The sequence below is a fragment of the Taudactylus pleione genome, unplaced genomic scaffold, assembly GCF_031769625.1.
Source record: "Taudactylus pleione unplaced genomic scaffold, aTauple2 ptg000537l, whole genome shotgun sequence".
NCBI classification, from domain to species: Eukaryota; Metazoa; Chordata; class Amphibia; order Anura; family Myobatrachidae; genus Taudactylus; species Taudactylus pleione.
In genome coordinates, this window is record NW_028284939.1 from 767,102 (window position 1) to 783,390 (window position 16,289).

Below are 16,289 nucleotides of genomic sequence, written 5' to 3' on the forward strand. Positions count from 1 at the left end.
TAGGTAAACCAAATATTGAGGAAGAAGAGAATGACACAATTTCGATCTTCAGTAAGAAGACACCCACTCCTGCCCCCCCCCCCAAAAAAAATAAAATAAAATCAAAACCAAACTAGTTAGGGATGACAGGAACAATGTTATCAACACCACTGGAAGGAGAAGATGATCCTCTGCCCAACAGCTACAGACAAGCCGTAGGAACATGTCCAAATATTGCAACTGCAATCTGAGTTCTCCGTAGGCATGTGAGTGTAATGAAATATATTAAATAAGCCCAGGATATCAGCAGAAGATGACCAAAACACCCAGGCATGTATGGATGCGGATTGAACTGGTGACTGCAGTGATTACAAGTCAATAAGTTGTCACTTATTTGTTGGGAGATAGCCCAGCCTCTTGGTCTAGCAGAATGCTGATGTCAGATGGGTCCTCATTAATGGAGGCAAAATATGTTCCAGCAGGTTTCAGCCAAGAGGTGGCATGTGTGCGCCATTTGTTGGAGGATCTCAAAGGGCCAGCAGCTCAACCAACAGCAATACTCAGAGACTACCAAGGGTGTATTAGGTTTGCACGTGGCAAGAAGTTTGACGCTTGGGCAAAGCATATCTATGTCAGACACAGACACCTATGTGACCTAGTGGAACATAATCTGCTGGTGTTTGTATACTGTGAGTCGTCCTTTCAGAGGATAGCTGATGTTTTAGAGTTTAACATACATCCCAGACACTAGGTGGCAGCGTTAATTTGTTATTATACGAGTAGTTCGCTTTTAAAGTGTAGAAGGCAGGAAACTCGAAGCTGACAGTTGACGGATATGAATGCTGCTGCTGCTGTTTGAGAAGTAGATGGTAAGTTTTTCTTTTTATTAAAATATATTCAACAGTGTCCAGGACGGTGACTTGACTCTAAGGGCTCTGACTGAGACAGGAAAGACACCAGGCGTGACGACACAAGCCTGCAGCCCAGGATAAGGTGAGTGAGGAAAGTTTGGTCAATGCTGGTGTCTTTGTGCCATGCGGCCTCTCTGCCTAAATGCAGTGGGGGTAGCCATCTTGAGTAATAATCAATATATTTATTACATGCCAAATTATATAATATAATATTACGTGTACAGACACATGTATGGAAAAATGCACAATTTATCAGAATGTATCAGATTCATCATAATAACATTCAGGGAACCTCTCTATATTACCACAGCTCATCCAATCAAACACACAACTGCATGCCAGGCTTCCATGCCAAGCCCTTACTCCCTCCCCCCACCCCACCCCACCCCCACATACTTCTCCTATATTCCCACCATCTCTTTTGTCTTACAACTCGTTTTCCATCATTCCAACCCTTTTTTCTTAATTAAAAATCTACACCTTAATTGCACATTAATTACCAATATTGAAATTCCGTTGAGCTCTTATATTAGTGCTGTCGAGCGAGTTTACCTGCAGCAAAAATATATATACTTCATTAATGATTATTGCTGCAGCGACTCAGACTTAGTTTACAGCACATGTATGTATTTGTTTGTAAACAGCCATTTACCCTTTTCAGTGCGTCCTGTTACTTGATAGACAAACAGTATCCACCTTTTATTCCTAAGAATTAGCGAGACAAATTGTAATTTTCAAATCTCCTTCTCCATCATGATCTGTTTCTCTTTCAGAACACGGTGCTGTCATATTTTCTTACTGTGCCAGCTGTTCGTATCCCTGCCACCATGGCAACCAATGTGAGTTGGTAGAGTGTTGTGCCAGCCAATTGGGCACCTGTGCTTGCCTTGTTCCTGCTACCCCCCCTCCTCCCCCCCACCTGCCAAACCTGTTAGTCTTTTTTAGTGTTGCTGTATCATATAGTTATAATATTCAGAGGGGTTTAGCGGTGCACAGAATGGATTTACCCCTGGTAGCCCCTACAGTAGGAAGGGATTGCACCAGTGTGGCAATCTCCAGAGCAGCTGTAATGTGATCATGAAAGGTCAGAGAGGATTAAAAGCACAACACTGGCGAATACAGAAGCCTAATCAGGGGCAGTGTTTTCTGTAAAATCTAAATGTCACACAGGGAAGAGTGGTGGAGACAGCTCTGTGCAGCTGTATAACCCGACCATATCAATGTAACGGTCAAGACACCATCAGCTCAAATAGAACATTCTCCAAATAGATTGATTTTCTGTTCAAGTCAAATTCTAAAAGAAACTGACATCCAAAGCACAAATACGAGCAAATGTACTGTATGTACCCGGCGAGAGAGGTGAACAGATAAAAAGGGTCACAGATGTTATGTCTAGTATATATAAAATTATAAATATATCAATATTTATCTATCATCTATCTTTCTATCAATATACATTTCGATCTATTTATCTCTATAACTATATATGTATATATATATATATCCAACAATCTATTTATCTATTTCATATCCATTTAGTTATCTATCATATATATGTCTATATCATAACTATCTATCTATCTATCTCATATATACCTATCTCATATCTATCTATCTATCTATCTATCTATTTCATATATACCGATCTCATATCTATCTATCTCATATCTATCTATCTATCTATCTATCTATCTATCTCATATATACCGATCTCAAATCTATCTATCTATCTCATATCTATCTATCTATCTCATATATACCTATCTATCTGTCTATCTATCTATCTATCTATCTATCTATCTATCTATCTATCTATCTATCTATCTCAGATAGATAGATATGAGATAGATAGATATATCTATCTCATATCTATCTATCTATGTCATATATACCTATCTCATATCTATCTATCTCATATCTATCTCATATCTATCTATCTATCTCATATATACCTATCTATCTATCTATCTCAGATAGATAGATATGAGATAGATAGATATATCTATCTCATATCTATCTATCTATGTCATATATACCTATCTCATATCTATCTATCTATCTCATATCTATCTATCTATCTCATATCTATTTATCTATCTATCTCTTTCATAGCTATATATCTCTCATATCTATCTATCTATCTATCTATCTATCTATCTATCTATCTATCTAATATCTATATACCTCATATATATCTATCTATCTATCTATCTCATAATTTATCTATTTATCTCTCTCTCTCTCTCTCTCTCTCTCTCTCTCTCTCTCTCTCTCTCTCTCTCTCTCTCTCTCTCTCAGTGCAGAGGATAACAGTGTATGATTTCCCCTTGGTTATATGGGAATGTTATGGAGTGTCTCTCTCTCTCTGTCTCTCTCTCTCTCTGTCTCTCTCTCTCTCTCTCTCTCTCAGTGCAGAGGATAACAGTGTATGATTTCCCCTTGGTTATGGGAATGTTATGGAGTCTCTACGGGTCGTCACACACTTACAAAACCAGGTTAGTACAGAATGGGCAGCCATGCTCACAGTCTGGGACAGAGACATAAGTGCATGTGACCTCGCCATAGATGCTCGGCTTTAGGTAATATGGAAACAAACAACAGTTAGAGCCAGACGCAAGACTCTGGGTGCGCACAGCAGATTTAGGGGAATGATTAGGCTGAGTAAATGCCTTCCTATCTCCAATGAATACCCAGGTGCTGTTGACTGTGTATTAATAATCTTCCTGTACAAGTCGGCCGTGATTTGCAGTAAGCGCTGTGTAATATTAATATCCACCTCGGTGTCTCGCCAACATATGGGGCACCAGTACAGCTGCCACCTTTTGCCTCTTCTTCAAGGGCCTCTCATATAAAAGTTTATCCAACGCGAAAATATATCTCATAAGATTGTCTGATTTGCACGTGCAGACAGAAGGAAAGGTGTTGGACATTTTTGATTTATCATTTATCCTAAATATCAGTTTGGATTTGGGATGATGTATTTCAACCCCACCCACACATATCTATAATCAATTGTAACGCGCAACGGAATATGCTGGTACTATATAAGTAAATGTTAGTTAATAACTAAATAATGGGCGAAAAAAGAAAGTGCAGTCCCGTTTATGACCAGTAGAGGCACTATATTCTGAGAGCGTGGGGGATGCATTGGGCAAAATATAAATTCCCCAGTAATTTCATGCATGGATTTCAGCCCATTAATAAACAGGCTCTAACAAAGGGACAGCCTACAAACTAATAGTGATGATCTAGTGTAAGCAATCTACTGTAATAAAAAGACCAATATCGCGGCGAGTAGTAGGTAGACGGCCCCTTTCTGTATTCGGTGCAGCGCCACCTGGCTGTGGTATGTTAGGACGAAATAAGAATGCTGATAAAGTCGAAGTGCATGTGACCATGTCGAAATTCACAGATGACATGTGGACATGATAGAATGTCGACCAAACATCCCTGCTGGCCCAGCGGTCACTTGCCTGTTCCCTGCGCAGCGTGGTCCTTATCGCCATCTTCCAGGTCCCGGCGGTCATGTGACCAGCATTTCTGGCGCAGATGTGTGACTCAGCGGTGTTCCAGTGAGTACTTTTCACCTAACCCTTCCCCTAGTGTAGAGGTGGGCAATAAGCGCCCCCTGGCAACTACACATCCCAACATGCCCTGCCACAGTTTGCTATTTGGCCACGCTAAATCTGTTGCAATGCATGCTGGAATATGTAGTTCAACAACACTAGATGGCCGCTTATTGCCCACCTCTGGAGCCTAACTCTAACCTCCACCTGCTACCCTAACCCTAACCTCCCCCTAGTGCCTAACCCTAACCTCCCCCTAGTGCTTAACCCTAACCTCCCTCCGGCATCCTTACCCTAACCTTCCCCTGGCAGCCTAACGCTAACCTCCCCCCCAGCATCCTAACCCTTACATCTCTCTAGTGCCTCACTCTAACGTCCCCCTGGTAGTCTAACCCTAACCTCACCCTAGTGCCTAACTCTAACCTTCCTCCGGTATCCTAACCATAACCTCACCATAGTGCCTAACCCAAACCTTCCCCTAGTGCCTAACCCTAACCTCACCCTACTGCCTAACCCAATGTTGACATGGCATGGACATTGTGGTGTCGACATTATAAATGTTGACATGGTAACTATTGACCATGTGACTGGATACAGTGGCACCTTACTGCTCCATTCAGCACTGATTCCGATGTGAGTTGGGCACAGGGGAGATGGAGTTCGGCCCCATAAGCTTCTGGGCACAGCAGCAAAGGCACCACATGCATGCACAGTTACGCCCCTGGTCACTGACATAAGATGCACCTCATTATGCCCCTGGTCAGTGAGATAAGATGCACCACATGCACGCACAGTTATGCCCCTGGACACTGGGATAAGATGCACCACATTATGCCCCTGGTCACTGAGATAAGATGCACCACATGCACGCACAGTTACGCCCCTGGTCACTGAGATAAGATGCACCACATGCACACACAGTTATGCCCCTGGTCACTGGGATAAGATGCACCACATGCACGCACAGTTATGCCCCTGGTCACTGGGATAAGATGCACCACATGCACGCACAGTTACGCCCCTGGTCACTGGGATAAGATGCACCACATGCACGCACAGTTACTCCCCTGGTCACTGAGATAAGATGCACCACATGCACACACAGTTATGCCCCTGGTCACTGAGATAAGATGCACCACATGCACACACAGTTATGCCCCTGGTCACTGAGATAAGATGCACCACATGCACACACAGTTATGCCCCTGGTCACTGGGATAAGATGCACCACAAGCACGCACAGTTACGCCCCTGGTCACTGGGATAAAATGCACCACATGCATGCACAGTTACACCCCTGGTCACTGGAATAAGATGCACCATATGCACACACAGTCACCAAATTAGCAAAATTATGTCACTCATATAGTGTTTTAGGGACCTAAAATCTTAGTTTTCAATGCGGCTCTGTTTGCTGCTTGGAAGCAGCCAGAGATATGGCAGCGTGTATGGAGTGACTGGCTGTTTTCACTTGGTCCATTTCAGCTCAATCAATATGTCAGCATCCTGAGTGCGGATAAAAACCTAATGGAAGTGGTTGACTGGCACAGAGGTCTACCAATTGGAAGAGCAGCAGCTTCTGGGCCCCTGTTAGATTCCTATACACTACACAGCCTAAGGGCTGCTTGTTTCGAGTAACCGTGGAAGCCCCAGAGCTGCCTATTTTCCTGGTTATAGGAGTGTCAGACGCCGGAAGTGCAAGTAAATGATCAATATGTGGCAGCAGGTGTCAATATGGGCAGGGAAAGTGCTTAAAGGGATCTAAGCTTCGCCATTTGTTCAGCAATCAACCCTACCTCGCCACTGTCTCCATTTTGGCCTTTGACAGAATTGTTTCAGATCAGGGCCTTTGTCCTAGAATTTTGGGTGTGCCCCTCTGACGGGCCCCCTTTCAATGCCGTGCATGCCAGCAGCAGGGATCTTTTTTAGTGGGGTGGCTGGCGGAGGGCCACTGGTTTGCGAACCTCAGGAGATGCGGCATGCCCTTAACAACGCCATGTACCGCGCCGTGCTCGCTTTTTTCTGTCCTGACATAAATGAGTTATTAAATTAATTTGCTGACAGAGATGACAAAATCAATGTTTTTTTTTAATCTTCCAGACACTATTTTGGGGGGTGGGGGGAGAATTAAATTACTGGACATAAGCTACCAGGCATTGGCACACATATTAGATATTTACTGTCCCCCTGACATCTCCCCTTCACCTGCGCACCTCTATTTAGTGCGAGAGAAAGCTTGCAAAGTCGGTGCTTGCCATTCGGAATTGGTATGATTTACCGCCGTACCCATGCCCGGCGGTTGGAATCCCGACAGCGGCATCCCGGCAGAGGAGGAAATCCCGATCGTCCTACGGTAAGTATTGACTAACCTAATTCTACCCTCTAACCCTCCCATAGGGGTGCCTAACCCTAACCTTCCCCCCAGTGCCTAACACTAATCACCCCTCTAAGTGCCTAAACCTAACCCCCCTTTCCATGCTGCCTACACCTAAGACCCCCGGGGGGGTGCCTAACCCTAACCTCCCCCCGGGGGTGTCTAACCCTAATGCCCCCTTCCCCTAGCCTAAACCTAACTTCCCGGGAGGGTGCCTAACCCCGTCCCCCCTGGGAACCCTAAACCTAACCCTCCCCCTCCCCACGCGGCTACCCGCACTTGGCGCCCGGCGTCCCTTCGATCGGCATGCCGGGCGTCCAGATGTCATTTAACTCTCGCCGGGATTAGTCGGGAAGCAGGCTGTTAGGTCCGCCAGCTTCCCGACTGCATATCTGCCATTCCGGTATGGCAAAATGTGCATCGCATTGAATCGCCCCTCCTCCATACACCCCCTCCCCTTAGTGACAAATACTGGTGAATTCAAATACATCGCAGACTAAAAACTGGGCAAAAATCTTGACCCATTTCTGAAAAGAGATCAAACTGCGGAGATCAAACGTGAGACCAACCGATTCCTCGTTTGGAAAATACAGCCAATTAACTCATCTCTGCTTATCAATAGCACCAACACTAAAACAATAATTAGTTTTGTCAATGCTGTTACAGGGAAGTATTCCGCTGTATAAAATGCACATTAGTATTGTCGCTGTGCGTGTGTAATTCGAGCTTCTGAAAACACAAGTGAAAATCTTTTGTTTATGGCGCCTGGTTCAATGTGAATTAATTTCAAGGTTACTCGTTGCCTTTTTTTGTCATCTCTCTATTACCAAAATAAATTTGGTTTTAATTATCTTGCTTATTTTCAAGAAATGCACCAAGCCGGAGTGATGAATGTCACGTTACGCTGCCGTCATTTCTAATTCAGTCTTTATTCTTGTCTTCCCTCACCTAGCAGTTGTATTCCCCGAGCACATAACTATAGCTATTACCCACACAGACTCATCTCTTTAGCCTTAAGGCTTCCTTAAACTATGCTTGATCAGAAAAACGAATTGCTCGCAGGCTCGGTGGCATATGTGGTCGCATAATGCATCAGCTCAATGTGTTCTAAGAAGCCCCAACACTCATATTTGTCTCATAATTTGCCTGGGTGCGATATCTTTTCTCTTGTAAGGGGATATGTGCATGACTAAAATATTATCTTCCTGTAATGCGCAAAAGTCCTCATCTAAAAAATGGAAATGAGGAAATGAGAGTAAATATTACAGATAGAAATGAGGAAAGTTTGTAAAAAGAATCACTGGATCACTATATTTATTAACAGAGGGCCTGATTCAGACCCGTTCGCGAGCGCTGAGCGCTCGCAAGCGGGTCGATATTGCCCAAGTGCGCATGCGCGAGACACGAATAACGACGGCCAAGCAGTCGTTATGGGTCTCGCACCAAAGGGGGTGTGCTGTCGATGGTGATTTACAGCACGCCCCCTTGGTGGGCGTGCCGGGGGCGTGGCTGCCCAGACGGAGGCGTTCCCATGGAAACGCCTACCGTCTGGGACCGGCCCCACTGACATCACTAGTGATGTCAGTGGGAGTGCTTCTGGCTCTGATGGAGCCAAAAGCACTCCAGGGCTCGCGGCAGACTAGACCCTACCGCAAGGGTCTCGTCGCAAGCCCGATGGTCGCGATGGTCTTGACCATCATGACCATCATTTTGGCCGCTCGCTATAGCTGTGGGTGGTCACCCACAGCTATGCGAGCGGCCAGGAGGCCGCTCCAAAAAGTAAGAGGGACGGCCCTGATTCAGAGCGAGCGCTCTGTCAGAGCGTCCGGCTCTGAATCAGGGCCAGATATCTATATGGAGCACACATCAGTCAGACGAAGTTGAGCAATTTTTTCTTCTACTATGGCCCGTATTCAATTTGGAGCGAAAAGCGGTTTTCGCGTGTTTTTGGCGAAACTTTTTCGCGGGTGACGTCATTATCGCCTGTTTTGGTTTTACCCCGTATTCAATTTGAAAGACTTTCTACCTAGGCGGAAAGTCAATGCAATGTACTAGGTGAAAAAGTTTCGCCTATGAATAGCAGGCGGAAAAAAGTGCAGAAATGGGGTTGGGGCTACAACGTTGCGGGAACTCCCATGCAGCCTTCAGACAATCCCCCAAAGGTAAACTGTGTCAATTTTTTTTTAAAAAAACAGTTAAGGACACCCCAAAAAATGACTTTGAATTTGGGGGCAAAAAAAAAAAGTTGGGGTACAAAGTTAAAAACTAGCAAACTTGACTCTGGGGGGGTCCCCAAGTATGCCCCATGTGTTTTTTTCATTGCAGGTGCTTGCGGCAGGTGGATTTTTCAAGTTTTTTTAAACTTCACTTTAGCAACTTTTAAATATGCTGACCCCCATTTTCATGTACCCCAAATTTGCTGGGATAAGTTATTTTTCTGGGAAAAAATACTCCTGAATACTATTCTGCACCACTTATACAAAAACGCTATTTAGCAGCTATTGAGCCCATTTAAAAACCCCAAATATCTTCAGCAAGCCAAATCGGGGGGTATCATAGAGAACCCCCATGTCAGAGCATCTTTTGGGGGGTCTCAGGCTGATTTCCCCAAATCTGACAGCACTTTCCGCCTGTTTCAGTTTCACCGGGTGCCGTTTTCACGTACTTTCAAATTGAATACGGGGAAAAGCAGGCACGCGCGCGATACTTTTCTGCCTACAAAACAGGCGAAGTAGGCGAAAAGTCCGGCTCATAATGAATACGGCTCTATGTGTCTAAGTCAACCCGCGAGTGCATTTGCAGCACTGTGCGCTCGCGAGCGGGTCTAAATCAGGCCCATAGTACATACACACTAACCCACACACTAACCCACACACTAACACACACATAAACACATACATACTCAATAAACCATATACTGTACATACACAGTATACACACACTAACCCATATATACAAATAAACACATACTGTACATACACATACATACATACTAACACATCCACAGTGCACACAATAATACATACAGTAAATACACACAAACACATGCATACACATATATACACAATAAACCAGTACACATATACTTGCATTTTTATGCAGCAGCTGCAGGTTGGTAATGGGGGCGGGCACCCCACATCATTAGGCCATGCCCCCTCGCACCGTAATTCCACGAGTCGCCGGTAATATGGGAACGGGGCTTGCCATATGGGCTCCGCTCCCACTTCACCCGCTGTAATGGGGGGATTTATCCGTCAAGGGATGGTTTCTAAATACTCAAAAAACCCTCTTGCGTGCACTAGTTGTGGGGGCCCCTCTGTGTGTGGGGGCCCCGGGACGACCGCCCCTGTCGCCCACCCCCCTTAATCAGGCTCTAACCGGAGCAGCCAGAGCAAACCCATTTAAACAAGGGGAGGACATACAAACTCCACACAGATGGTGCCTTAGTCAAGAATTGAATTTAGAACATCACTGATGGGAGGCAATAATGCTAACCACTGCACCAACATTGCTGACTGTACAGACGACGTGAATATATATGAGACTCAATTGCAGATTTACAGGTTTGGGGCTGCATCCTGTGTTAGTGGCTGCTCAATGTACGTCAATGTTACCGATATTTACACAGGTAAGCGATGTTGTACGCTTATGAGAAGACGGCGGTGGTGAGCTGCGTTCAGTGCAAAATAGCTGAACGTAGCTGCGATAATATGCTAATACTTCCAAAGCTTCCACGAGCATAAGGACGCCCACCGCCATCTTCTCATATGCGTACAACATCGCTTACCTGTGTAAATATCCGTAAAATTGACACACATTGAGCAGCCATCTTGCCCTTGCGGCAGGTCGGACCAGCCGCAGCGCTCGGCCGCTCTCCTGACACGTAGTTGGCTCTCATGCTGTGTAGGGGATGGCATGGACAAATTTACGCATGCCTATGTAACGGTGTTTAAACGGGCAGACACGCCTGCGTTTTTCTGGCCACTCCCCCGTTACATCCCCCAAGCGCTGACTACCTGTCACTCACTTTGCGAATGGGTTCTCTGAGCGTGCGCAATGCGACTTATACGCATGCGCACTGGCAAACAATCGCTCGGTCTGTGTAAAAATCGCCATTACGTCCGACTTTGCATCAGGCCCTAAGTGCGGAACAATATCAGCCACTTGGATGCCTATGGCCAGACACGATACTGTCCACAGACTGTAAAGGGAGCACAGCCCATATGAGGGAATTAGCCATCTGCCCGCTTATTTCACTGGGTTATAGAGGTTGGACTGTGAAGTGTAAAAGTGCAATCATTGGGGTCAAGGGTGCTGGGAAAATATCACTCGCCCGCTAATCCCACTGTAGGAAGATGTTGTATCCATCGATTTGAATGCAGTGTTGTCCTCTTATTGGAAACCTGATGCCTGATAGTGGGCTCAGCTGTCACCAAGAACAGGTTCTTCCTCCACGTTATCTAAAATGATTCCTGGTTCTCTTATGAAATCGACGTCATCTTTATGACCAGAGTGGGATTAGTAAGAAGCCCTGGCACAGTAATCTGAGCACTGGGCCACCAGGGACGTTGGGTCGTCATTCTATCGTATCAACAAGCCATCCGTGTAGAGGTGGATGCATGCAGACATTTCGACCATGTCGATATTCTCATATCGACCTGATGTACAGTATGTCGACGGGATACCTACTGGCCTAAAATGCCACACCCCCTCCATGGCACTCTTATTAATATCAAGACTGGGAGCCGTGGCTAGTCCACTGAGGGTGCTTGGCATGCCACTCCTTCTGGCCTGGGCCGGCGACGTGCGGCCGCGTTCCCACGGGAAGAGCAGACCTGATCATCTTTAACATGCACTGGTCACCAATACACACTGGAAGGTGACATTCTGGGAGCTGGAGGTTACTGAGATTGAGAAGGGCACAGGCCTGGAAGTTATAGCCTAAGCTAAGCTGGAGTCACAATGGTTGAGTCCGGAGTTTCCCATTAACAATTAGGGGGCTTTTTCAGAGTCACATTGATCTCTTTTCTCACATACTGTACAAGTATCGCGTTTTAGAGTACAGCGCACGCACAGAAGCGGATTTACGCATTTGTGCAAACTCCGTCTCTGAGTCAATCTTTGCCGGATCTCAGTTTGCATTAAATGGGTGTCTTGCAATCTTACAGAACTGTTCTGTTTTGTTAAACGTCCTGGGGGATTGTTGTGGGCGTATAGCTAGAGTAAACACCTGTGCCCCAGAACTGAGCGCACAGAAGTAGCAGCGAGTCTATTGAAGAGATGGAACTGGGTATTACTGGGGGCGTTCCCACCTCAGTGGGGGCATGTCGATACAACTATGGCAGGACTGGCCAACCTGTGGCTCTCCAGCTGTTGTGAAACTACAAGTCCCAGCATGCCCTGCAACAGTTTTAGCATTCCCTAATAGCAAAAGGCAAATCAGTCTACTTGCTAACCTATTAATGACCGGTCACAGCATTCTCATGGGCAAGGATTGCGCACATATTTATGAGCCGTGTTTTCAAGGTGCGCTGAAATCGTGGCACGGCTGAATACGCCCGCATTCATGGGGCCACATTCCGAAGGTGGACGAATCCAGTGATTTGTAGCAAACTGCGTATTGTTTTGCGGGCTGCGCACGCATCTCATAGTGCACCTTGGACACTTCTCACTTGCGTCTGGAAGGGCGTTACTGGGTGGCAACAGGGCCGTAAGGGAGCCATCGCATGTAGAATAAATTCGGGCATTGCTAGCTGCGGGTTTACATGTACGGAGAGTTGCGTCGCATCTGGCGTTGTGCGCCTGCAGAAATCCGTCCGACGTAAGTGGAATCTCTGCACCAAGGGATGGGGCTGGTGCAAATGCTGCTGATAGTGATGGCGGCTGTGCTCAGGGCAGCTGGGGTCGGTGCGCTTGCATAGATGCGTCCAATGTTTGCATGGGGCTTTTGATCACGTGACGGAGTGGAGACCGGTTAACATGTAACTTAGAATCAGGAATGCATCCTGCAGCTCAGTGTCTAAGAAGACCCAGATTAACACGCTAGGTAGGAAGCATCGAGCATCGCATTTATCCCGCCACTGATCGCAAGCATAGCCTCGTTTAGTAACGCCGTTTGCTCGGACAACTGTAACTAGAATCGCAAAGGACTGTTCTCCCGATAAGAGCTGCCCGTTGCGATATAAGGATTTCCGGGTTTATGATCTGGGTGTCCTTCCACGCATGCGCGGCCGTCAGCCAGCGCATGTGCGAGCCGCGGTGAGACACTGTGAGGGATCTTATTGGAGAGAAGCCCATAGGCCGGTGTTAAGCAACGCCATCTATATTTGTCGTTGCCTATAGAGTCCAAGCTTCGGCAAGTTTCGCTTTGGTGCTCGGTGCATATGGGGAATAAGGTCAAATCTCCGAAAAACGCATTTTTGGAGGTTTGACCGCATTTTAGCAGTTTAAAACCCTTCTGCGCTATCTGAACCACAAGATGGAGCGAATTAAAGAGTAAAAATGAAATACATTTACTCTAACAAATAGACAAAGGAATTGACGTGCAGGCAGGACACAGCAAAATCTGCTAAAATGTCTGATCACAAAGCTGCAAGAGGTCAGCTGTTAGGGCGTTATGGAACTTGCAGTTCAACAACAACAAAGAGGGTACTGTAACAATACTAAATTATGAACCGCAGATGTGTAAAGACACTGGACACATTTGTGTAATGCGGTTATATTGATGTCGTTATTTGACCCACTGTGAATCTTCCAATACTAACGTCAGCCAGAGTCTTGCCTGTGTCTGCTAAGCGCGCAAGTTGCCACCGGGAAAACTTTGCCCGCTTCTGTTCAACCTCATTAGTTTTGCTGACTGGCTCCTCGCTGTGCCAAGTGCTTACAATTAAGTTTTGAAAAGCAAAAAAAAAACTGGTGAGTGGATGGTAAGATTTCTTTTTTTTTTTTTTTATTATTATTCAGTCCAAGAAGGACCATTTGTCCATCAATTTTGAAAAAAAGAATTGTGATGTTTTCCTTTTTTTCTGCAAAATTTGCAACATTTTTTTTTCCCAGTAATTAAATTGCTGAAAATATATCCCATTCTTTCACAGCCAACTGAATAAAAGCTTTGTGCAAGATGTCATGCTCAACGCAAACGTTCTGCATGATTCAGAACGTGCAGCTTATCGCCGGCTCACTGCTGGGGAAATTTCTGCCCGCAGGCCTGCGGCAATGAAAGGGTTAAGCCTGAACACTTGCCAGCCGGCGCATCCTTATAAAGAGGACTTTTTATTTTTTTACCATTTTTCAAACGTTTTCAGGATTTGAAAAAAAAAAAAAAAAAACACTTTCTAATTAATTTCTATAACTTTTTTTTTTTGTCAGCTTTTTTTTTTTTTTTAAAGTGATTATTCATTTTACGCTGATATCTGTTACCTGTTAAGTTTTGGCCACTTTCTTGCTAAGCCGTGCCAACCCTGGCAATCATAGTCTGATTTTCCTAAATGCCACATGCCACGATCAGTGAGATGTAGCAAGGAAAGTTACTAGCTCATTCTAAATTATTGTTTAATTTCCTGAGAAATATTTCAGTCAATCAAGTCTAGCCCACACTAAATGACAAAAAACCCTTACAACCCTTTGATAGCGATAGATCTACGCCCCTGACACCAAGGGGTTGCCGTTGGCGATAGCCTATTAACTCAGAATGGCGAAATGAAGGAAAGATTAATAAAAAATGCTTTATATTTTAAATAAAGCATTTTTTTCAATAGAGAAGAATTTTTAAATATTTTTTTTTTATAGATTTTAATCTATTTTTATTGATTTCAGTATCTAAATTATTTTAAATTTCCCCACCATGTGGAATTGAAATCCCATGCCTGGGTTTTCATAAACTGCAAAAGTCTTGCAAAAAGAAAATAATAAAGGCCTTTATTGTAATATTGTCTATTTTGCATATCCTTTAAAAGGAGTTTCACCTTCAGATACTTTTAGTTGGTTAGTTTGTTTACTTATTTGTGCTCTACCTGCAAAAATACATTGCATTATATTAATAGCATTAGAAATAAATATATATATATATATATATATATATATATATATACAGTCAGGTCCATAAATATTGGGACATTGCATAGGCAAACGCAGGGGGGGTTTCCGTCTGCCTGGAAACCCCCCTCCCCAGCCCACACCATTACCACAATAGCAATAGTAATATAATATAATTTTAATAGTGCTGCATGTTCTTGGAATGGTGCACACATCTAAAATAAAAACATCCAGCTCAGGCAGGACGGACCTACTGCCGCATATAATGGATTACTGTGATCACTGGTCCTGTATATGCTGTAATTGGGACACGCAATACACTTTGTATGACACATTTTAAAGCTGTTTTAGTGCTAATTCTACCCTCTTCATGGACTGGCCACACTCACTCTAAAATTACGCATTTGGAAACCCCCCTCTAGAAATCCTGCGTTTGCCACTGCATTGACAGAATTTTTAGATTTTGGCCTCTGTTCACCACCACAATGGTTTTGAAATGAAACAAACAAGTTGTGCTTTAACTGCAGACTTTCAGATTTAATTTGAGGGTAATTACATCCAAATCGGGTGAACGGTGTAGGAATTACAACAGTTTCAATATGTGCCTCCCACTTTTTAAAGGGACAAAAGTAATGGGACTATCAACTCAAAAGCTATTTCCTGGACAGGTGTGGGCTATTCCCTCGTTATTTCATTATCAATTAAGCAGGTAAAAGGTCTGGAGTTGATTCTAGGTGTGACATTTGCATTTGGAATCAGTTGCTGTCAACTCTCAATATGAGATCCAAAGAGCTGTCACTATCAGTGAAGCAAGCCATCATTAGGCTGAAAAATCAAAACAAACCCATCAGAGAGATAGCAAAAACATTAGGTGTGGCCAAATCAACTGTTTGGAACATTCTTAAAAAGAAAGAACGCACCGGAGAGCTCAGCAACACCAAAAGAGGCGGAAGACCACGGGAAACAACTGTGGTGGATGACAGAAGAATTATTTCCCTGGTGAAGAAAAACCCCTTCACAACAGTTGGCCACATCAAGAACACTCTCCAGGAGGTAGATGTATATGTGTCAAAGTCAACAATCAAGAGAAGACCTGAATCCGATTGAGCATGCATTTCACTTGATGAAGACAAAACTGAAGAGAAAATGCCCCAAGAACAAGCAGGAACTGAAGACATTTGCTGTAGAGGCCTGGCAGAGCATCACCAGGGATGAAACCCAGCGTCTGGTGATGTCTATGCGTTCCAGACTTCAGGCTGTAATTGCCTGCAAAGGATTTGCAACCAAGTATTAAAAAGTGAAAGTTAGATTTAGGATTGTTTAGTTTGTCCCATTACTTTTGGCCCCTTAAAAAGTGGGAGGCACATATAGAAACCGTTGTAATTCCTACACCGATCACCTGATTTGGATGTAATTACCCTCAAA

The 16,289-nt window shown here is 44.5% G+C and overlaps 1 protein-coding gene across 8 annotated transcripts in view; it reads right to left on the reverse strand.

Moving 5' to 3' along the window:
• ZNF536 (zinc finger protein 536) overlaps positions 1-16,289 on the reverse strand; it is a 640,597-nt gene that overhangs the window by 187,261 nt on the left and 437,047 nt on the right. The window lies entirely within an intron of this gene.